This window comes from Hirundo rustica, chromosome 1 (genome assembly GCF_015227805.2).
Source record: "Hirundo rustica isolate bHirRus1 chromosome 1, bHirRus1.pri.v3, whole genome shotgun sequence".
NCBI lineage: Eukaryota > Metazoa > Chordata > Aves > Passeriformes > Hirundinidae > Hirundo > Hirundo rustica.
In genome coordinates this window covers 79006017-79030387 of record NC_053450.1, presented here as the reverse complement: position 1 = coordinate 79030387, position 24371 = coordinate 79006017, and the positions used below count along the sequence as shown (strand labels likewise).

General features: G+C 36.4%; 1 protein-coding gene across 6 annotated transcripts in view; it reads left to right on the top strand.

The window, feature by feature from the left end:
• The window catches only part of LOC120758783 (cadherin-12), a 578611-nt gene that overhangs the window by 219018 nt on the left and 335222 nt on the right, over positions 1-24371 (top strand). Inside the window, exon 1 of one of the 6 annotated variants that reach the window (XM_040077468.2) lies at positions 13542-13627. The exons of 3 other annotated variants lie outside the window; for them this stretch is intronic. The gene's annotated coding sequence lies outside the window, so the exon portion shown is untranslated. Of the gene's footprint in view, positions 1-13541; positions 13628-20154; positions 20234-24371 lie in introns of those variants that run through there. 2 more of the 6 variants (XM_040077442.2, XM_058421645.1) reach the window with 2 other exon arrangements.

Sequence of the window (24371 nt, the reverse complement as noted above, 5' to 3'; positions counted from 1 at the left end):
GTTTGTGTATTTAATATGCATTTATATATATATATATATATATATAAATAATTCAATCCAGTAGGCCTATAGATTCATTGGGTTGAATTATTTTCATTTTAGTTCACAAGGTAGTGTTTAATTAACCAGGTGACTCCCTGAAAACTATTGGTGTTTGTAGAAGTATATCAGAGGATGTTTTGTTTTCACAAAAAAAAAAAAAAAAAAAAAAAAAAAAAAAGAAATCAAGTAATACCTCAGAAATACTAATATTCAAAGATCTTTGGGGACAAAAATACCTGGGAATCATTTAGCAGAAATTTCATCACACTTCTAGATGCAAGCCAGATAGTTATTTTGCAAGATTGCAAAATCAAATTCTTCAAAGAAATTTAACAGCTTATTAATATGTAGTTATTAAGTTTAGCATTCATGATTAAATGATATTTTAAAGTAAAAGATTGTTCTTTTTTCATAGAATTGTCATAATTCTAGTAGGAGTTCTGCCAGTTTAATTTTATAGCAGGTGATACAATTGTGATGCAAAGACATTCATGCTTTGAAATATATTTTGAAGCCAAGGTTTAAAGTATAATGAATAAAATACAGGAAGAAAAGAGGATTACTAATTTCTTTTAAAATAATTTTAATACTACAAATATTCTGACTGTTGGGTGGATTTTATTTCCTTCCCTTTGTTAAAAATCCCTAGAACTAATTAATCCTGTTTCAATTAATGTCAAATGTACTGTTTGTTTGTTTGTTTGTTTGTTTGTTTGTTTGTTTGTTTGAGGAGCCCTGACATTACAATAAGGACCCCGGACAGGAGAAATTATTTTCTGTGTGCTGTGTTAAAGCTGATGCACCACCTGGTGGTTTTGAGAGGTGGTTCTGTGCCACACGAATCACATCTGAACAGCGGGCTCCCCAGGTCAGAGACAGTCCAGCTCCAAACAGCCAAATAGCAGTGTAGAATGTGTCCGTGTGTCTGGCATTGCTTGACAGAGATGAAAGATGAGTTCTGAATTCACACAGAGGTCTTAAATCTAGTGCTTTTGCAAATATTTTCTTTTTTCTGGAGTTTCTGTTATTTACCGGTGACATTCACTGACCTTTCTTCCTTCTCTTCAATCTCCTTTCCACAACTGCATGTGTCCAAGATTGATTAAGTTAATAATTTCAACCAGACTTAGTCCGCTATTTTCTTATCTGTGAACCATTGAGTGGAACTATGTTTTTTCACCCAAAGGCTGTTACTTTCGCTGACTATTCTCGCTGCTTTTTGGTGTAGTATCTGGTTATATATATTTCTAGATATTCCCTATTTCCTTTCTTAATTATCTGGTAGGCAAGTAAGAGGACATGGATAATAGTCTTACCATGCAACAAGATTATCTAGAGCCGTCACCTTATTTTTACACATGCTAAGTAATCAACAAAAGGCAATGTGCAATACTGTCCTCAGTCAAATACACAGAGTTAAACCGTATTTTTTCATTCTCTATGTAGGAAATGTCTTTCTGTGCTGGCAACATTATACTGTTTATTCCTTGCAGTAAACTCATTTTGCTTCCTCTTATTGTACTCCAGCCCCACTTTCAATATTCCACCTCAGAGTCTTTTTACCCAGTTTTTCTTCCACAACTCGAGGCAAAGTGTGGTTTGTTTGGGCTTTTAGTTTGGTTTGGTTTGGTTTGGTTTTGGAACTGAAGCAAAGAATTTTTAAAAATCATTCCACAAAAACAAATATTTCTTCTTCCCTAAGCACATAAACATTCTTAATTAAAATTGGAAAAACAATAGGATGAAATCTTCAAAAATATTTCTCCAGCTTTGTCATCATGAAGATGCCGAACTAGTAGGGTAAAAGTTAAGAGAGATATAATGAGTTTGAAATAGACCTCTATATAAATCAGGAGTTACCAAAATATATTTGCAGGCCAGCTGTGTGGCAGATGATAAAGCTAGACACAAACTCAAATTATCCAGCATATACTCTTCAGGGAAATCCACTGAAAATTATTTTACAGAAGTGCAGAACCCAATCAGTAATGACTCAATAATTTCAAAACCTTGATATCTTTGATTTTTCTCGTTCTAGATTCTAGTGTTTTTCAAGTGTTCTTCACCCAGAGACTCATATTTCAGCATACTTGTGCTTCACATTCAGAATCTAAACAGTATTTCTTTTACTTTTAAGCTTTTTTTTTTTTTTGTCTGGAATCGAAAAAGTGAACTCAGAGCTAGTCTCACTGCAAAACATTAATAGTTATTGTCCTCATATGTTTTATGCAGAGTTTGCTGACTGTTAAAATCTCAGGAAATATAGAAATGTATGAAAGATACTCTTCTAAGACAAATCATAAGGCCATATATTATTCTAACAGTTTCTTTTTGGAGCCACAAACCATTTCAAAATAAGGTTATTAAATTGTTTTATAACTTCCTTGCAATTTATTTCAAGATTGAAAGAAGATATAGGATAAATTATGTGTCATGCTGGGTTTGTCAACGCCATACTTTAGTAAAATAAATAAATAAATCAACAAACTGGTATACAACAAATCTTTTGTGGAACAGGATTTTTTTATTGTTGCTTTGAATTTTTTTATTTTTATTTTTTAATTACAAATCAAATCTATCCTGCGACAAACAAGCTCCTCTAAACATTTGCAAGGTTAATGTGACTTTTGCTCTGATATATGGTGTCCCAGAAACCACAAGTCCCAACTCATGGGAAAAAGGCAGAGGGTAAATACAAAAGCAATGCTCAGGTGATGCCATTTCCATGACCTGCAGTGCCTCTGTTAAGGGTCTAACAATACTATGACTTTCAGATGAAAAGATATCAGGGAGAAGAAGAAAAGTGGGTACTTTTTCATTCTATAAATTTTTTTTGGATACCAGGAGACGTTGAGTGATTTGCCTGCCTAGTAACCTTTGAATATATATAATATATCATCTTCTAGTCAGAGTTGCCTTTAGCAAGAAATGCTATTGAACAATAACTTATTTACTTTGAGTCTGGCTGCTACTACCTTTCCTGCAGGTAAAAAATAAGGGGATTTTATTTGTTTGTTGTTTGTTTGTTTTGTTTTGGGTTTTTTTTGTTTGTTTGGGTTTTTTGTTTGTTTGTGTTTTTGTTTTTGTTTTTCCCCCATAGGATATGGGAAAAAATATTTTGTACAATGGCAGGGTGGTTTCCTGGATTTTTCCTCTGCTCTTTTGCTCCCCATTCCTATCAGTGATTTGCTTTTTTTGTACATCTTCTGATGAAACTCTCCAAACACCAACCTGATCCTCCTTAGATTAAGCTAGAGTTTGTTTTATTTGCAGAAGTAGATTTATTTTCTGTCATGTTCACCTTTATTAATCTAAAATGCTTTCTATGTCTAATTTTGTCATTCTGTTGTTTGGGACTCTAAGAGCCTTCAACAATTCTTTGCAATTTCCCTTTTTCTCTTAAGTATCTTCATCAGCAAACCAGCTCACCTTGCTGCTTGCCTCTTACCCAGGTTGTTGAGGATATCAGACAACACAAGGAACAGAACCAGTTCAAGCAGAGGCTCTGGGGAGATTCCACTGATGACAACCCCTACCACCACCCCTCCATTAAATGAAATAGCATTAAAAAAAAAAAAAAAAAAAAAAACCCACACACACACACAAAAAAAAAACACACACAAAAAAACCCACAAAACACTTTACACCTACAGTCTGAATCCATATCTTTAAATGCAGTGGCTGCTTATTTTTCTTAAAAGCCTGAGGTAAGGAAATCTCTGTTAAAATCTTTTGGAAATCTAAGGAAGACACAAGAACTTGGTCACTCTAATCCAAATGTGCTGAAAAGTCAGGTGACTACAAATTTTTCAACATCAGCTTCTGTAAAAGAAAGGACTGTTGTCTCTTCTCAAATAGAGTATTCACCCAGATATTCAACTTTTTTTTTTTTCCTATTCTTTTTCATTTTTCTTTTAAAATATGTAATAATGTCTGAAGTTCCTTAAATCCTTTTGAAATCTTTTGTGAAAACGAACATTTATATTTGCCTCCCTTCGGTCCAGATCTACCAACTAATTTTCACTGAGAGGTTATACATCATCATGAGCATATATACTTTGCATCCATTTACCTAAGAGCCAAGTACAGAGATCCCTTCTAGCTTATTCAGCCTTTTATAGGATTTCAGGGTTTAATTATATCCAGTCAGGGAAGCAGAGAATGATGTTGGGATCAGGTAGCCTCTCCCCATACACAGACAGACACCCAAACCTTGAAAGGAAAAAAAACCAAACACTCTGCTCACTCAGGTTATTATTGTAGCTCTCAAAAATGTGTACTAGATACTGTCAGTTATTTTTAATTAAGTAAAAATAGACAAAATAGAAAAGCAGTTTGAGAGTCTAGCCACAGCTAAGAGAGCTCATGTGGGTATGTGGGATAAGTTCACATTCTATGCACTGTATCTTTTTTTGATGGAATCCTTTATTGTATTCTGGTGTAATTTTCTGCCTTCAGGTATAATTTAAGAAGGGAACATGTTTCTATATACACACACCCACACTATATAGATTTTTTTGTAGTTAAAGAGATGAGAAGCAGAGAATTAAGTGAAATGGTAGTATTGGATCCAACCCATTCTGCATTTAAATGTAAAAGAGAAATGAAATTGCTCTGTCTATTGTAAGTGGATTGTCTTCACAGTCTCATAAAAATGAATTTACTATTTTATTTGTATTTTGTGCAAAAAAGCATGAACAATCACTTCAGGTGATTTCTGAGTCACAATAACAAAAAAAGAAAAAGAGAAAAAAATCTAGTTAATTCAATATTTTACTAAAGTCTTAATTTAAAAAATACAAGACTACAAGATTGATAGGTTTTATTAATTGAAATCATTGTGGGGATGGGGAGGAAAAATAATGTTTACAACACTGACTAGCCAATAATAAACTTCCAACTTTGTGTCACTAGTGAGTTTTCTCACATGAGAAAAACTCATGAATTTCTGAAGGTGCTTTGTCTAGAAATAACAAAAATTTATAGGGTTCTGGATGATTTATAATCACATATAGTTGTTCTGAATTACATTTTTTTTTTTTAATTGCTTTTATTCCTTTAATTTAGGAATCAATTTTTAGGATTCGCTTCATAGGTAGCTTTTCACTCATTGAGCCCAGAATGCTGAAATCTGGTAGCTCATTTTAGGTGCAAAGTACTCAATTTTGCAAAGCAAGTAGAGAGCAAATAGGTAAATCTCTCAGTAATCTTGAAGGCCAAGTTTGACACATTAATTATATAACAATTGATATAAAACTGCTGCAGGTGGCAGCTCTGAAAGGAACAGCATAATGGGTGTGACTAATGTAAAGTAAAAATCAGAGCTGTAAAACCCTTGAAGGAATACTTATGTTTTTCATGTGAAATATTTTTTCAACATGAAACACTGTGACTTTTACTCTATATATCCATGTACATATGTGTACATGCATATGTATACAAACATAAATATTTATCTTTAAAATTGAATACTTGTAGTAATCCCAAACTGGAGGAATAAGGTTGGAAGGAGCAAAAAATATATTTTGACAGTATGTAATTGTTTTCATACTGTATTAACCACATATGTTTCCGAAGCTGCACTGAGTATCATATCCAAAGAAGGAAGCTGCAGAGTGAGTTTACTAACCTCTATTGCATGAACATATGATTGCTTACAAGACTAACTAATGTTTCTAGTAAGAAGTAAAGAATTAGTTTCCATGGCAATCTGAAGTTTGATGAAATCTTTTAGAAGCCAGGAATTATATTGAATAGTTTCTAAAACGTAACCTGTAATACTGAATTTTTAGCTATTGAAGTTTTGTGTTGGGATCTGTCCTTTTTTCCAGATTTGTACAATGCCAAGCAAAATGAAATTTGATTGGAATGTCATTACTAAGAAACACATTAGTGCCATGGGTATCCTTCTTGATCAACTGAGAAACATATGAATGTGCTTCTTGTGTGCATGTAATTGTTTGTAAACTATACTTCAAATATACTTGTTCATCCTGTTTGAAAGATTTACACAATAAAATTACTTCTATCTCAAATCCCTTTGTTAGCATTAAAAGAGCATTTCTACCATAATAGTTTATTGTTTTATGTTTGTGTTTAGTCACAGAAAAACAGAATTTTACTTAACAATTTTCTCAAATAAATACTTAAATATGAATTAGTATTTTTGAAAGAAATTGAATAAATAATCAAGACTCAATATAGTGCTTTTGACTTGCCAAAATCCTATGAAAAACTAAGTTCTTAGGAATAGTTCATGGGCAGGACTAACACAAAAAATACTGATACACATTCAGAAATGCTGTGCTCTACATCAAAATTTAGGGCATTTGTGTCTATTGGTATTTACTAAAAATCTAGCCTAGAGTTTTATACATAGAGAAATATGAGTGAGAAAAATTGTCTTGCACTTTGCATCTTTTAAAAAAAGATAAAAGTTGCTGACCTCTCATACTTTGATCTTAAACATCCTGTCATATGAAAAATAAACTCAAAGATCAATACAAAGTATGTTTAACAGCTAATTAATTGTTTCTCTCTTTGTCGTCTCTCTTCTGAAACAACTTTTATGTCCCTAAATACTAGATTGTCTTTAAAGCAATGGGGGTTTTTGCACACATAAGAGGACAGGAAATAAAATGTCTTTTTAAGTTGTCCAAGTACTTATTTTACATTTTGAAATGTGTTCTTTTCTTCAAAGACTTCAAATTTGCTGATTTGTTTACACAGCTTGGGCTACATAAGTAGTTCGATTATGCACACAGCTTTATTTCTGACCCTTCATTTCCCTTTAATCCTAAAATCCAATTTGTCTTCTGACTCTCCTGGTAGATGGTGGAGGAGAAAAGAACACAAAAAACACTGCCTGAGTATATAATGTATCTAGTTGGCCAGCTCAGTTCTAAAGAACTATTGTATGCCCAGCAAATGGGTAAGAACAAAAATGCAAATGCAGTTCAGTGCTTTCTGGGTGGGTTGGTTTGTTTACGAACAGGACAGGCAGCTCACGGTGAGACTGTTGGCTAAGACAGACCATTGGCTTGGCGTCCAGCTTGGTAATTCTTTCCAGCAAGACACACCAATGGTGATGATATACTGTATATAAAACTGTAAATCGCCAGCAAGCACCATTCTCAAACCACCAGGAAAAGGCAGTTTCACTCCTCAAACCCAGGGGGCAAGAGGGGAGACACCATGTGGGAGCAAACCTGGCAGGGGTGCGGGGAGGAGGTGCAGATGGCAACAGTTAATTAATTAGAAGACAACCTTGGGAAAACAGTGATCAAAGCAACACTTTATCTCACATCAAGAGATTTAGCTCAAAAAGAGTACCACAGCACAGAAATTAAACCCTTTGACTGGAGAGTTATTTGGGAGTCCTGTTTATTAGCTACTGTTTAGATTTAGTGCTTTCACAATGCAATTACTGATAAAGTCTCTGCCAAATCAGTCTGAAACAAATATGTCATTAGAACTTTTAAACAATCCAATTGCTTTGTTCCAAGAAAAATATTATTCATCTTCAAACGATTGACAGTCTTGTTTAGCTGTTATAAGAGTGGCAAAATCTGACATGCTGTAGCCATTTGAACGCTAAAGACAAATTAATGCTTGTTTCTTTATGAAAAATAAATGTGATTGAACTTTTTAGTATTCTTACCAGTGTACCACATCTGTTTCTTTTATCTATTCTATTAATTCCTGCTATCAATGTTTTTTTCCTTTTGTTTTCGCAAAATATAGCAAGTGGTTATTTTTTGTGGTCTCTGATATCACCCCATATTTCATTTCTAGCGGTGTTCTCAGTTAGTGAGTTGTTGGTTTATTTTCTGTTTAAGATTCAGACAAGACTGAGGCCTAACAAAAATTTTGGTACTCAATCACAGGTTTATGTATTCAGGCTGCCTTTTTTTACAGATAAATTCTTCAGGCACCATATTCTGTATAACTCATCTACCAGGTTTTCAGCTATTTTGCATTCTGTACACAAGAAAAAAACACAAGGGTTTTTTTTCCATAGGATAAGCAGGTGTTGTTTTTTTTCCCTTATCAGTTCCATAGTGATTCTCTGGAAGCTTCTACAGTCTCTGTCATGGAAAAAGAAAATATGCTTTCACAGGGGTAGCACGTTGATTTGGGGTTGGTTTGTTTGTGGTGGGGTTGTTTTTTGTGTGTATTTTGGGGAGTTTTGTTTGTTTGGGTTTTTTTTGGGGATGGGGCTTGTGAGATACAGCTGAAATTAGGAAATTCTTAATCCTTTTCATTATGTGCCACAGCCTGAGACCCATGCCATAATCTGAGATCTGTCTAATTTATCCTTTTAAAGGAACTCACCCTCTTCAGAATGTCAGAATTCACACTGATATTTTTGTACCATCTTTGTTTTATTTCCAACTTTCTTAAAGGTAAACTTGTCTCATCTCCAGTTGTACCTCCAGTTGTACAGTTTTCTTCACACATTTCTGCCTATCTTCATGTCTCCCCAGAAATCTACACAATAGGCACTTTTAATTCTCTGACATGTAATGAAAGAAGAACTTGGCATTAAAAAAAATCTTTTTCAGTAATTTTTCTTTATAGACGTTACCAGTTACTAACTAAAATTAAAACCAAAATTGACAAACCTAAAGTACCAGTATATTACCACATATAAACAAGCTTTTAAATAACTCCTAAAAAAAAATAAAAATTGTACTAGTAAACGAATGAGAGCTCAGTTGTCCTATAAGGAGGATCTAAGTGCTATTATGTTATAAATTCGGCCAGTTAACCATGAGAAAAAAGACTTCCACAATTTGACTTGATTGTTGCCAACATGAGGAATGTCACAAAATTATAAGAGGTTGTGGTGGTTTCAGGCAGATTTTGGGAGAAACCTTCCCACGGGGCCCCCCTCCCCTCCTCCAACTGGTTCGGGAAAAAAGATTTCCTCAGAGAGAAGTGGAAAAAACCTGTTTATTAAACAGGCAAAGCACTCCCAGCACAATACCTGATGTCAAGAGCTTCGTGCCACTTATGGAGGGATAACAAACTTAAAGAAAGTCTCCTCTTGAGGGTCGTCACTGTGCTCCACCGCTCCGTCTCTGCTGACGTTGGGAGAAAAGGAGATGTGCAGGGCTGGTCTTGGTGGGGTGGGTCCCCTGTGGAGGCCCCCGGTGCTTCCCCAGGTCCTTAGTCCGGAGAGGTTGGAACAGTTCCGAGGAGAGGGCAAAAAAAGCAGAAAGGAAGGAAAAAAGGACAAAAAAAGAAAAAGGAAAAAAAGCAAAAAAAACCCCTTCAGCTATTCTACAGCATCTAACTACGCTAGCACTAAACTAACTAACTGCTGGGGAAAAAAACAACAGAGCTTCTTTCGTCTTGCCGTGTTCCAGCTCCCCCGCTTCAAGGTCACTCCGATGAGCAGAGTTTTCCTGGGGAAAAACAAACCGCGCTTGCCCTCCCCCCTGCACCCAACAGACAATTGGGGATACACAGTCACCCCAGGACAGAGGTTTAAAATTTAAAATTTCAAATCCTTCTGATTAGAAATCAGTGTTTGATTTAGGCATATGTTGTATGTTTCACAGACACCACTGGAGAGTATTTAATATAAACCATTTAATAAATTATCCATTAGGGTCAGACTTCATGATGACTCCTGGGAGAAGTATGTGTTTGTATCTTTGCCATTTACTCATTCAGCTTTCTATCCTGTTGGGAATTAAGAGCTGTAAATTCTCCAGATAGCTGTTTGTAGTCAATGAAGACCTGAGATGACTGTGATAGGATGTTGCATGCTGCAATTTCCAACTTGTCCACTATAGGAGGACCCCATTGTCTCTTTCAGAATCTCTCAGCTTTGATTGTGGGCTGACTGTGTTGGGGGAGAAAAGGGAGAATTGTACTAAACCATGATTATCATTGTTTTGGCATCAGACACTTTATATTTGTATTTTTGCATGTAAATAGCATTTTGTCGCTTCCAGACCACCTTATGTCACATACCAGAGCCTTCTTCTGTCTACTTTATTGATAATTTCCTAGCTTCACTTATTCAGAGTGATATTTTTGCTAATGATGAATTAAACCACATCCTCTTCCAAACAATTCTGAGATGTAGAAAAGTTCATACTGAGAGCCAAATTTGAAGTGTGACATTTGTGGCTATTTCTTGAAGGGCCTGGCATTTCTTGTTGGACAAGCTGCTCTTTAGAGCCTAGCTGATAAATATGACATCAGTCAGTTAAGGAAAAAATAACAAAGTGGTGTAATCACAGAAATTACAATGTAATCATGCAATCCAAAGTATTCTAGATGAGAAAAATATTAACTATTAAAATGTAAATTACATTCTGTGACAGAAACAATATATATATTGGATGTATAACTGCAAGTAAACATAATTTTTACAACAAACTAACATGTATTTAAAAGGAAGGAAACAAGGATGATCCTGCTAATACTTTTCAAAAGTTTTAGTAGAAATCAGAGATCAAAGCCCACTGATGCTGATGTCAAAACAGGATGAAATTATCCATGTAAGGATAAAGATGGCATCATTTTTAGCTCTAGTTTTCCCATTTTAAGCTTGTACCTATTTGACCTTATGATTTTATCACCTTGTTTGAAGGAACTTTTTTTTCTTAATAATATATATGCCAAACCATGTACCTGTACATCAAAATCTTTCTGATCTTCTCATGAGAGAAATTAGAATTTTTCTGAATATTTTTTTACATAACAAGTTTCCTGTACCTTGGATCATCCCCATGGGCAGGTGAAGCTGCAGAACTTACCAAACTGTCTATAAATTATCTTGCAAATAGGTTTATATGGGTCATATTTCATCTGGAATTTTAGCAGATCTTCCCTTTACTCAGGTACATTGGAGACAAGTTGTTTTTTAAATTATTTAATTATATCATATGCAAGAATCGTCTGGTTATTCTCTGTTAAACCCTTCCTCACAGCTTAGAGAACTCTTTTTCTTCACTAGTTTTACATGTGTTCCTAATTTATACATATAGAATAGAGCAAATTATATAAGTATATATGTTATCTCAAGTGTACCTGGTTTATCTGTGAGTCTTAATTTCTTTGTAAAGTAGCTTCCACTTACAATTAATGTGTCCATGACTTTGTGTCATCAGAAATTGTTAAAAAAATCTTTTCTGATAGCTCATGTAAATATGCATAAATATGTGCAGAATATTGATTTTCATTTCCCCTGAAGGACCATATTAAAATATTTCAAATGAATTATTCTTCCTTTGCAAATGCATTTGGAGTTCTATCAATGAGAACATATCAGTCTTGTCATAGGCTGCAACAGAGACAGTAAGCACTGCCAGTGATAATATTTTTATTTTGGTATTTAACCCAAATGGCTCTAGATATTTCAGGGAAGCTAAAAAGAGGAGAAATTGGTTTACATTTTCCTGTCCATTAAAGAATGAAGACATCAGCAATCTACATATCCTCCAAGCAGGAAATCTAAGAGACAAAGATGTCATATACAGGGTACTGTTACTTTTATCAGAATTTCACTATTTTTTGTATGAATTATTCCTTAATAATTAAAATAAATCAAGTACTCTTGCCTCCTTCCATAGGGAATTAGAAGAGCCATCAGATTTCTTTATTTTTAAGATAAAATAATTGTTGATGAAGATCAGCACAGCTATTTGGATAGATTATTATTGATCCAGATCTATAGGTCAGCTGATGTGGATGTTATTTTCAGACTAGAGCTATGACAATGTCTCTGGTTTAAAGATCTTATAGACTGCATTAGAATGCAGGCTTCTAGCCTGGCATGGACTCAGCCTCAGCAATTTCATTGATTGCTTCTTGTCATTTAAAATGCCGTTCTAAGATAAAAAAGTAATGATTTCTTTTGTCCTTACAAAGACGTATAAAGCCAGAAAAAAGTAATCTCTAATCAGTTTATGACATTTTTAGATGTATGCATTTTTGCTGCTTCCCCTCCAAAACTAGAACTGTAAGATTGGTTTGCTTTGCTATACCTTTATCAATTGGTGAGCACAGGTCAAACATAAACATGTTAATTATTGATCTCCATGACAATATTCCATTACCTATCTAAGCCTAAAATAGATTATAAAATTGAGTAATCTCAGTAGGGTTTTCTGAATACATGATCCAATAACTGGGCTACATAGTGAGAAACAATATAGCAATTCTATTATTAACTTTTGAAGAGGCAAACAAGTGTGAAACTGAATGCATTTACAGCAGATTGGAAAACTGTGTTATTTACCAGTGTGTCTAATCAACCATGGCTGGTAACATAAAGCAAGAACTCCCAACTAACTTAAAGAAAGATAAAGGAGAAATAAAGTACAAAGTCTTTATGTAGATCTCGTACAATAATATCAGGTGATTTTAGTCAACTGCACCAAGTAGATGGTGCAACAATTGAAATGCTTGCCAAGTGCATCTCACTCTAAACAAGATGTTCTTTCAATGTACGTAGAGGAAGATTTCCCTAATTTAGAAAATTTTCATTTTAAATGTACTTTTTTTCTGTATTTCAGTGAATATAAAATTTAAAATTACATTCTGTATTATGGTAAACAATTGACTTCATAAAACATAGAACATGTCCCCCTAGGTTTGACAGAATTACATTGTTTTCCTGAGTTGTTTTGACTTTAGTAAAGCTACTGATGTACCCAAAATATAATAAGCTGACATTTGATAAAAAAGGAGCTGCGCTAAAAGAGTGATGTTGAAAAGATGTATTCTGTAGGGATGTTAACCAAATACGTTACAGTTTGCATTTTGCAATGTGTCATTGCATGACAGTTTCTGTTACTTTGTTAGGTGCTGATATAATTAATTCAGTTTTCAAAGCTACAGTTTGATCCAGTGATTTGCTTAGTTTGAGAGTACTACTCAATTTTTTTTTTTTTTTTTAATAAGTACTTTTACTGTACTTATTCTTTCCTTGAAGCATGCAGGAAATTCCATTATCTTTTTCACTTTACTAATAGCCTTTAGTGAACTGGACTAGCCAATGTTTGTTGCAAATGAGAACACCTTAAATGTCTTGCTTTACCATTAAACTTTACAGAGCGTGAACAAAAGCTGCATTAGGGTGGCAGTGACAGTTTGTTCCAAAATGAATGCAGTAGAAATCGTTCACTAGTCTCAAATTGTCACTAGTCTCAAACATTTTTAATTGCAAAAAAATAGTAAGAAAGAAGAGGAAAAAAAAAAGGAAAAAAAAAAAAAAAAAAAGTAGAGCCACACAGACTTGTACATAATGGAATGAGCAAGCCTAGGAGGTGTTATTGATCATAATATTGCTTGCATCAAATTGTTTTGGCTCAGCCTGCCTTTAAAAGCACTTGTCACATTGAGTTCTCATCTGTCTCTGTCACTTTTCTTCATTTTGTTAAGGTACTGCCTGCAAGCTAAGGACAGGGTAAGAACACTGCACTGCAGTTTGATTCCTTAATTCCTTTACAACCTGCATCACTAGCTCTTGGGTAGTGGGCTACCACTGGGCTGTCATGCCCTGATGTTAGCAGTGAACCTTACGTCTTGGAGGTATGGATCACAGACAGGATCAAAATGCACTGTGAGTATTGCAAGTTCCTGTGATGGATGCAAGTGAAGGAAGAAATTGCAAATTGACATCTTCTATTTGCGAAAGCTGTTGCTTGAAAACGTGTAAACTGGGTCAAAGAGAAGAAATGGGAAGGCTTGATGGGGAAGGCTTGGGTGGGAAAGTATAATATTTTATCATGAAACTTGAGCCAGATCAGTTACTTTTCAGTAATCCTCTTATCTTCTTTCATGATGGGAGTAAAAACATTTTTATCTGTTCTCTTTGCATGACATCCTTTTAAAAATCAGACAGACCTAGAATAAAGCTTATTTTCTTTGTTAAAAGAAGCCATTTTTAAAAGCCATGCATAAATTCTGTTTTCTGATCCTAAATAAACCACAATGAGAAGAGAACCCTTATTCCTTGAACTTCTAAGAGTGATCTTGTAATTGTCAGCAGTTTTCTGTCCACGTCAGCCTATTTCCTGAGTTTCCTTACAAAAGAATGATGACCATGGTTTTCTGTAGTTTCTGTAGTCCAACCGTGTTTGAAAACAGAGAGAAGGAATAATTCTTTACTTTCTCCATCTCCATGGTCCCCTTGCATTTTTTGTTTGTTTGTTTGTTTTAATACAAATCTCACATGAAAAGGTTCATGATGAGAAAATTAATCCAAGATCCTAATTTGGTGGTGTGTATTTGATGTCCAGCTAATGGAAAAGAAAAGTTAGTTTTAATTTTAGTTTTTATTTCTATTTTAGTCTAGGAGACAGAAACAACTTATTTTACAGTGGACTTCAAAAGGCTGTGTAATATGTAAATTTTTCAAGGATAAATCTTGGCACCAATGATGTCAAAAGAAAATTAGTCTTAACTTCTGCAATGATGAACATCTTTTAAACTATAATAAACAGTAATATTTATGGCATGCTATGTAAAATTTTATTGGAGCTGAATATGTGGATCCTGAGCTTTGGGAGGTGGTACTGCTGGCAATATCATCCATCTCCTGGAAACTTTGTATCATAAGTGAAATTCTTAGTGGCTTGGAAAAGCGCTGACATAAACATGGTGTGTCAGCATCAAACCTGGTATCTAGCTAAACTCTTAGTTTAAGTCTGTCAAAATGAACATTAAAGAGTTTTAATGATTTGTGCCACAGTTGCACTCTTCCTCTCTCATTAGAAAAAGAGATTACTGCCTGATTGTATCGGAGAGTCCTGTTCCTGGAATGGCCATGACTACGTCACATATGTTACAGACACCCTGTCTGGGTGAGCTCCAGCACTGAGTAGAAACCGTTTATGTATGACTTGCAAGTATGGCCTTGCTTGCTCTGTATGTACTCAGTGTAGGCATATCCCCATATTCCTTACATGCAGCTGGCCTCTCCTTTCTGTCTCGATGAGTGGAGAACCTGGATCAAGATGCTCTCACATGAGTTGCAACTCTGGCTTTAGTGAGGGAGGAAAGCAGGGCTCTTTGAAGGGGGTAGTTCTTGGCTGTGGAACTTATTTCTTTTTTATTTTTCTTCTTCAGCTCAAAGTCATGTCAGTGTGTTGCTTTTCAAAACCAAACAATTTCTTTTCATCTGTGAGACAGGGCTGTGCTGAAAGGAGTAAGGTCACTCACTCAAAGTCTCAGCACCCTTTTGTCTCAATTTAGCTGTTAAAAATATAGTCATCGATGTCCTAGCTAGACAGATAATTAGTACACGAGCCTAAAAGAAAAGAAAAATTTTATATATATATATATATATATATATATATATATATATATATATATGTTTTAGCAAGGATTTTTAAAAAAAAAAGAATGATTTTCAAATTCAAATTAATTTAGAAGATTTTTCATATTTTGACCTATTAAAAGAGGTGTTTTCCAATGTTGATACAGATGAAAAAATGTTATGATCTTTAACTATCTGAAAAATTTTAGTTAAACATAAAATCCATTTCTAACACTGGTATGGTTTTGTTTGGTTTTTTTCCCTAATGATTTGAGTGAATGAGATTTTAGAGAGAATGTCAAGGAGATTATAACCCTACAATGTCTTAGTGGGAAAAGTTCCACTTGTCCCAGTGAAATCTAAAATTTGGTAACATACCCTAATCACACATTATTTATATTATAATGCCACCCAGATGTGCATGTCGCTTAATGATTTTCTCCTAAATCTGGTATATTTCTAGGAACTGGACATCTATTTACTATCTGGCTATATGTGTCCACTTTATTTCAACAAAGATGAGCTAAGAACAAAGTTCTTTTTCTACTCAAACCATAGCCTTTTATAAATTGCCTCCATAATTTTGCTTCATTAGAAGCAGAAGAAGAAAAAAAAAAAAAAAATACATGGGGAAAAAGGGTTAACATTTGTATTTCTTTTATCTGTGTGCTCACCCCCAATGCTGTTTCTGTGAAATCAGAAAATAAGTAGGTTCCTTCAAATTACAGCATTATAAACATTTTCTGTCTTACTGATTACCACAAGTATAAACTCCCTGTTTATCATGTAGACTATTCTGAAAGCAATCAAAACCCTGTCATTGTCAAGGTCCATGACTAGAGGACAGAGACTGTGGTATGGAAATATATAATACTGGATCTTCCAGTGTAAACAGGATTTAATCTTTGATGTATTGAGCATATTAATCATTATCCAAATAGCAATTCCACAGTAATGCAACTGGAAGAGGCCTAAAGAAAGGAGTCCATCTACCATTAAAGTGGTTATTGATTGAAGGTTAATGTTGTGTGTCTGGGAGATCATTCTGCATCCTCCTTTTAATCAAATAAGAGCAGAAGTGAATGACTGACTAAACTGCTTGGCTAGCTGTTCATCTTATTCAATATGGAGCATCAACATTGATTGTTTAAAGTGATCCAGTGACTAAAATCTACAGGTCTATGTCAACAGGAAATAGTCATGTATTCACATACACCTACGAGAAAAAACTTGATCCTTTTTTTTTTCCTTTGTTCATATTCAAACTGTGAATGTCTATTGCTTATTCCACTCTAAAAAAGGTTTCACCTTTTTTTCTCACCTGTGAACAGAATATTTTATTATACGGTACGGTGTATCTCTGTATGGTATTCATATGAAAGAGAATGATGAGGTTAGATAAATGCTCCTGAGAGATGGAGAGATGGAGGTAGCCTAGGGAGTATGCTCAGAGATAGGAAGGTTCGAGTCATGTTGGGCTGCAGGCATCAACTATGAAGAGTCTTCGGGTAAATGCCAAGCCAAGCAGTGAGCACATAGCACAGGGGGACAGTGAGACTGCTAAAACAGACAGTGGAAATAGAGCTAGGTTCCCAGAGTGACAAAATCGAGACATTTTCTTGGGAACACAGACTGTGCACAGATAGCTGCCCCAGTCAGGAAAAGGACTGAGTTGCTGAAATTACACTGGGGATTAGGCTGGGGCAGAACTTCTACTGCTATGGCAGAGTGGGAAAGGCTTGCCTTCTATTTCTCTTCTGCCTCACTAATCAGTCAGAGTTTTCTATACTGTCAAAGTAGAAAGGGATGATGAAGAGCTAAAATCTAAGCATAGAAATTAAATTATTTCATCCCTAAATGCTGAAAGATTACACAGGAGTTAACACGGCATTTCAGAGCACATAAATGAAAAGCCCAATTAAAGTCTGCATAAAGTAGGTTGTGTAAATATCACACCAGTTTAGGACATGACAGTGTCAACTTGTCAGCTGGTATTTCCACTGCTCTGGTATATTCTCAGTAGATTGAAGATTCATTTCTGTATTTTTCTAGCTTAGGTCTGACCTTTATTCTTCAAGGGCCAAAATGAATCTTCCAGAAACATCAGTAGTGAATGTGTTGTGTGTTTCTGTTAACACATAAAGAAACCCATGCAAAGAAGTGATTCAAAATGAGTGTTTTGCTGCCACCTTTTTGTCCTGTTGTCTGAATTTGAGCTTTTAAGCTATATTTTATAAAGTCAGTGACAGTTTAAAAATTGCAACTTTTTTTTTTTTTTCCCCCCCTATCCTTTTTGGCAATAATAACTAGTCTGTATAGTATGAATGTCGTATGCTGTGTATCTTTTGAGGAGTTTAATTGTTGCATGACATAATTCACAGAACACTAAATATTTGTCTGAGTAAAGAACCTATTTCTATTTACATAGTAATGAAAGTTTCTCTCAATAATATTCAACAAGCTAATGAGACTTTCTGAATGACCCTGTTTGTTATATGTTGGTTATTCTTGTAATTTAGATCAAACACTGCTGATAAATAAAGCAGAAAAACCTTAATTGAATGTAAACATTCAAACAAGAAAAGAGAGAAGAAATTAACTGAAGCCAGAAATTAAAGGGAAAGGACAAAGGAGTTCTGAATGGAAGTTACTCCAGCCAAGATGATTGTGTAGGAGGCAGAAATGCACTGCATTAATGTCTATTGATTCAAGCACAATGAAATTTCTCCAGGCACAATAAAGTTTCTCCCTCATTGCTTACTGAGCTATATAAAGGCTTTCCAAAGTACCAAGATTTTCCCCTAAAAGTGTCTGCATTCAACCTCATCTCTCCTTTTCTGTACTTGCTTGCTCAAATATCTGATGTCAGACATGAATTCATACAAACAGCCTCAGAGGTTCCTTTGCTTTCACATCTCCTGAAAACAAGCTTTTCAATGTTCTTCATGAGGGAGCAGCATTATAAAGACCAGCAAAGGCTCCAAGGAGTGTGTATGATATTTGAATACATTTTCTAAGAGAGATGCAAAGTTATATGTTTATAGAATGCTTCTTTTTTATTTATATGGATGTATAATGTAGCATGAGTACAGTTTTCGAAGGAAAAAAAAAAAAGAAGAGAAAAGAAGAGAAAAGAAGAGAAAAGAAGAGAAGAGAAGAGAAGAGAAGAAAAGGAAAGGAAAGGAAAGGAAAGGAAAGGAAAGGAAAGGAAAGGAAAGGAAAGGAGAAAAGAGAAAAGAAAAGAGAAGAAAAGAAAAGAGAAGAAAAGAAAAGAGAAGAAAAGAAAAGAGAAGAAAAGAAAAGAAAAGAAAAGAAAAGAAAAGAAAAGAAAAGAAAAGAAAAAAGAAAAGAGAAAAAAGAAAATATACATTTGAAAATATTGGCACTAACCCTGAAGCCCTGAGCTTGGCCACTCCCTTCTCCTTGATACCACTAGTGACTGGCTTCCAGGGCTTCCTACTTTTCCACATGGCCTATATTTTCACACACCTTTCTCTTTTCATCATTGCCAGTTATCCCTCATATTGAGGACAATTATGGATCATGCTGCCTGTCCTGCTTTTATGTGAGTGCACTCAAAATGGGGAAAACAGTTATCCAGCAAATGGCTGGTTGGTTCTGCAGCTGAATGTATGGGAGAAGAGAAAGCAGCAGAAACTGAAGAGAAAATGTTTATGATGACACCTGGAAATTCCAGAGAAGGAACATTCTTATATAGATAATATTAGCATCACATCCTTATTTATAGAAATTTTTAATTTCTTTACTAGTATGATGACTCGTCCTAGGGTGACTTTATGATCCTTGTACCCTGTCTTGGTTTCAAAGACAGGTATCTGCTAGGGAGAGGCTGGGCCTCTGTAGGAATGGGGAATTACAATCCCTTCCCTCCAAGTCATTATAATTTAGAAGATTAAAGGGGCTTTTCAGTCAGAGCTATGGGGAAAGGAATAACAGTTCTTTACTAATAAGTATAAAAAGGCAAACAAACAACAACAACTACAGCAATAATAATAAACAGAACTGGGAACCTCAAGGGGCTTTGTCTCACAAGCCCAGAGCAGTCTGATTTCTTGGGAGCTCGAGAGCACCAAGCCGAAACAGTGGAAAAAACTCCGAGGCTGATGACTGGAAACAGTGAGTTGTCCCGGCAGGCAGGGGGTGTCCCGGCAGGCAAAGTGAGCAGTGCTGAAGAAGCCGCGACAGCTGGACCGGGGCTGACCCAGCTCCAGCAGGGCAGGTGAGGAGTTCCGAATTCCTGGGCACTCCAGCAGATGGTAGATGGTGATAGAATTCCCAGGATCAGACCCTCCGTTAACAGTGGACTCTTCACGCAGCCAGCAGTCGTCCGACCGTCCTCTCCGAAGCTGAGAGCAGGAGGAGAGCACCCTCAGCTTCCGGAGCACTGAACCTTTCCCTCCCCCAACTTAAGTGATCTTCCCCCACCCTCGCTACTTCTTTTTTGTGGGTCAAGCACCCTCTAAGCATCAGTATATATATAAGTAGTCTCTTAGCAGCTAACGGGGCGGAAAATTCTATAGGGAAAGAAAAAAAATAACAAAACCAAACCTAACCCCCAACATATCCCCTGTTGTCTGTTCTGTTTGTGCTGTATATTGAGTTCTGTGCCTTTAAGACTGGTTCTGAGACTGAAGCAGGGAAAGAAGCGCTGAGTTTGTTTTGACAAAAACTGCCTGACTCCTACACATTCTTCTCTGGACTGTGGTTCATCTGAGGCTTGGACAGACTGCAGGAGAGATTTTTTTTTTTTTTTTTTTTTTTTTTTTTTTTTTTTTTTTTTTTTTCCCCCCTTGTGACTGTTTAAACCTGCTTCAGACTGAAAAACCCAGAGGAGCACTGGGAGCTTGCACCTGGGGTCCACTGGGGCCTGGACCTCCAGAGGGACTGGTAAGAGACTGGGAGAGCTGAGCTAACCCCTGGCAAAGACTTTCTGAATTTGCCATCTCTCTTCAGATCAATGCAAGTTTTTATTGTTTCATATTATTCATTCTTTATGTTTGTAGGCACTTTGTTTGTTGAATCAATAGGTTTTCTTCCACTTTTCTCCAAGGAAGTTCTTTCCTGGACCATTTGGGGGGGGGGGGGGGGGGCTGTTTGGGTTTGCTCCCCAGAAGGACCCCATTCAGCAGTTTTTTCCCAGATTTGCACAAAACCAGGACATGACTTTGGTATAGGAATCCTTCATTAACAAATCTCACCAAATTACGATATTAATTCACAGCAGAAATAAAAAAAAATATACATTTTTGGTATTTTGTTTTTAAAATTTAAAAGAAGTAGTCACTAGTTATTAACATACATTTTTTAGTGTATTAACCTACATTTGTCAGTGTTTTCTTTTCTGGAGAATTTCCCTCATACACAGCTTTAAAACAAAGTTTCTTGTATTTTATGCATGCAAGCTTCTGCCTGCTACATGTATATATTTTGCACAATGATGTGCTACTCATTTCTGAAGACACTGGTTGATATTATATATCAACCTAAGGGTTTGGTCATTACCTTGATACATGAGATTCATTTTCATGGTTGTGAGTGTTATGGTTGCTACAGCTGTGTGAATCACAAGCATATTTTAAATAAGAATGTAAAAAGTTTTTGGTTGTGGGTTTTTTTTTTTTTTTTTTTGGTTTTTTTTTTTTTAAATACCATAGTGGTATCCTGTGGTCTGTGTTCTTGAGCAGTCTCTTTAAACGTGTGGTGCATGATATTCAGTAGAGCTGAAATGAGATTAGTTTTTCTCAGCAAGGGTAGAAGCATCTGTTAATGCACACTCGACGCAGGAAAGACATGAACCTGTTGGAGTGGGTTCAGAAGAGTACCATGAATATGATCCTTCTGTGAGGAAAGGCTGAAAGAGTTGGAGCAATTTAGCTTGGAGAAGAGAAAGCTCCACTGAGGCCTTATAGAAGTCTTTCAGTATCTGCAGAGGGCTTATATTTTTATAAGTCCCCTTATAAATATGGGAAGAAACTTTTTAGCAGGGACTGTTATGATAGGAAAAAGGATAATGGTTTTATCTGAAAGACGGCTAGACTAGATATAAGGAAGAATGTTTTTATAATGAAGGTGTTGTAACACTGGAACAAACTGCCTAGAGAAATCGAGGATGTCCCATCTCTAGAAGTGTTCAAGACTAGGCTAGATGCTGCTCTAAGCAATGTGATCTAATTGAAAATGTTCTTGTTCATTGCACGGAAATTTGAATTGGATGACCTTTAAAAGTCCCTTTCAACCCAAAATATTCTATGATTCTATGATATATGAACATTTACTTCAGCAGATAATGAGAGGCACTTTTTCTGCACATGCCTTTTGCACAGACAGGGCTCTGGGCTGAAGGAATTGCAATTTCCAGATGAAGGATGGAGAACAAACACTGTGAGACCCTGAGTCTTTGGCCTGTAAACTCTACCGCCAAATTTGAAATTTACGAATTGTTATAAATAAGATCGACCAAATTCAAAGTATCAAAATTTAGAATTTTATTGTGAGACAAAATATCAGTCTCGGAAAGCCACAATTTAAAAGGACAGCACCGAGCCCGGGATCGATGCCGGGTGAACACGGATAACAAGCTCTGTCAGCCTGGTATCCCCCCCAAGTTCACAATTTCTGGTCTCCGGCCACCCCTTTTTATACACAAGATCGCGGAGTGAAGTCCGAAATTCTGACGTTATCCTCTCCGAGGCGTCTTCATTAATTATTCAAGTCCTGGTATCGGAGGTCTGAATAGACCGGTAGGGTGAAACAATGCCGTTGATGGCCGAGCCCGGGTGTGTCGTGTATATGTTAATTTCGGCGGAGACGAGTAGAGATATCCATCTGAAGTGATTATCTTGGTCTCCGGACTTGTATCTTCTTTTTCCGTTGTCTTTTGTATCCTTTCAGGGATTCCCGGCAGCGATAGTTTCTAGGCCCCCTCTCTGGTAATTCAAACAAGCTCTTTCTGTGTCCCTCCCACACCTTTTCAGGCTAGGGATATTTTGTATTTTGTTGAATCCCCCGTCTTCCCAAATTAACTCACAAAATGCTAAAACAAAACCTAACTTCTAACATGCTACTTTATACAGGACTTATAATCATACATTCAGTATTACAATTTATATTCTATTAACATGAAGTAACTTCAGAGCAGATGTTACATTCCTTTTTGACGACCTGTAGCCAAAGCATGTTTGTGTCTCTCTCCTGGTAGTTAATGCATGTTTGTGTCTCCCTCCTGGTAATTCTTAATCATGTTATGTCTCGTGCTTCCCCCTCCCTTGTCCTTTCAAGCGAGAGGAATTCCTGCACTCTCTTCTGAGTTGCTTAACTCTGAGTTAACTCAGAGTTTGTTGGATTAAAATAAAACCTTACATTTATTTAGATGATATTAAATTTTATCTATCAACACGAATTAACTTTAGGACATATATCACAATCCCCCCTCTTCCAAATTCACCAATTTAATTCGTGTTCCGGTTATAGTCTTTTTTCTCTGTCAAGATAAAAAAGCCTCTTAACCATTATTCTGTTAACATTTCCCTTGTTGTTTTACTCCAATATGTTTTCCCATTCAGGGCACACATTTTTTAGTTTCTTCTTATCATAACATAAGGGGTTAACTTGTAAATATCCTACAAAAGTACTTTCTCTTTTTCCTCCAATCCAGACAGTCTTGTTACATTCTTTGCAGGTGGGGATCAGAGGAAGACTGCTTACCTCCCTTCTCCTCCTAGATATTGCCATCGGGTGATTGGATCTGTTCAATTTTAACCCCTTCATTCCATTTGTGATTCTCCCCCCTTTTTAGTGTAAACCAGTCTACTCGTACCCTGGATTCTGAAACTCTGTTCCTGGTAAGGTTTGAAGGAACCGTGGAGGGATTAGTTCCCTTCCCTATTCCCTCTTGGGGTTTGTGGAGGCCATTCGTGGGGTACATGGCTCGACTCAGGATCACCAGGGTTACCCATAGACCTATCCCTCTGCTCCACCCTTCGCCCGTTGGGTTGCCACCAGCGGCGGGGTAAACCATCTTCTTGGCAGCAGGGATATTCTTCCGGGTCCCTGCCGGTGCTCCTCTGAGCATATCGCCTCTTGTACTGTTCCCACCTAGTTATTTTTATTTGATCCGCTCCACAGGGTACTTTCAACGTTCTCCTGCACTCAATTACGAGTGGATCCGCCCTTTTATTTAATCCTCCCCTTATCCCTTTAGTGAAATAGTGGAACCACTCAGGAGAATCCAATTCGAACAATCCCGATTCTGTGGCAACGTATAGGAATAGATTGGTAAGCCTGACTTCCTCCTCGTAACAAGGTACACACAAATTCTAAGGTCTAGCTCCCCGGACACAATGAGTTACCCAAACTTGCTCACAATACCCGCACTTAAAATGAACAAAAGGATAGCAGGGACATCCTGCCTGAGTGCAACTTATCCGATAAGCGCTGGTCATTGGGTGTCTCGATGAATTCTTAGCTTTAAATCTCCAGGCGCTGAGGTGATTTTCTACTGCAGAGAGCTGCTGTGTTGTTCCACCTTTTTCACTCGGGAGGAATGGGTCCAGCCTTTTTCTGCTGTTCTCACGGCAATATCTGTAGTGAGGAGGACGAGGAAAGGTCCCTCCCAATGCGATGACAGCGGTGCTTCTTTCCACGCTCTGATTAGCACCCGATCACCCGGCTGGATTTTGTGGATAGCAAATCCCAGGGGGGTGCTTTGTGCTACCAGTCCACGCTTCCGGAGTTCCTGTAAATTTTTGTTAATCACAACAATATAAGACTGGATCTGACAATCCTCCACCCGGGGATGTCCAACTGGCATTCCATGCTCATAGGGCATTCCGTACAGCATCTCGAATGGAGATAATCCCGAACCTGAATGAGGTTGTGTCCTGATATTTAGGAGGGCTAGAGGAAGGCATTTGATCCAAGTCATCCTAGTTTCCAGCATAAGTTTTGACAACTGTGCCTTCAGAGTTTGATTCATTCTCTCTACTTGACCTGAGCTCTGAGGATGCCAAGGTGTATGATATTCCCA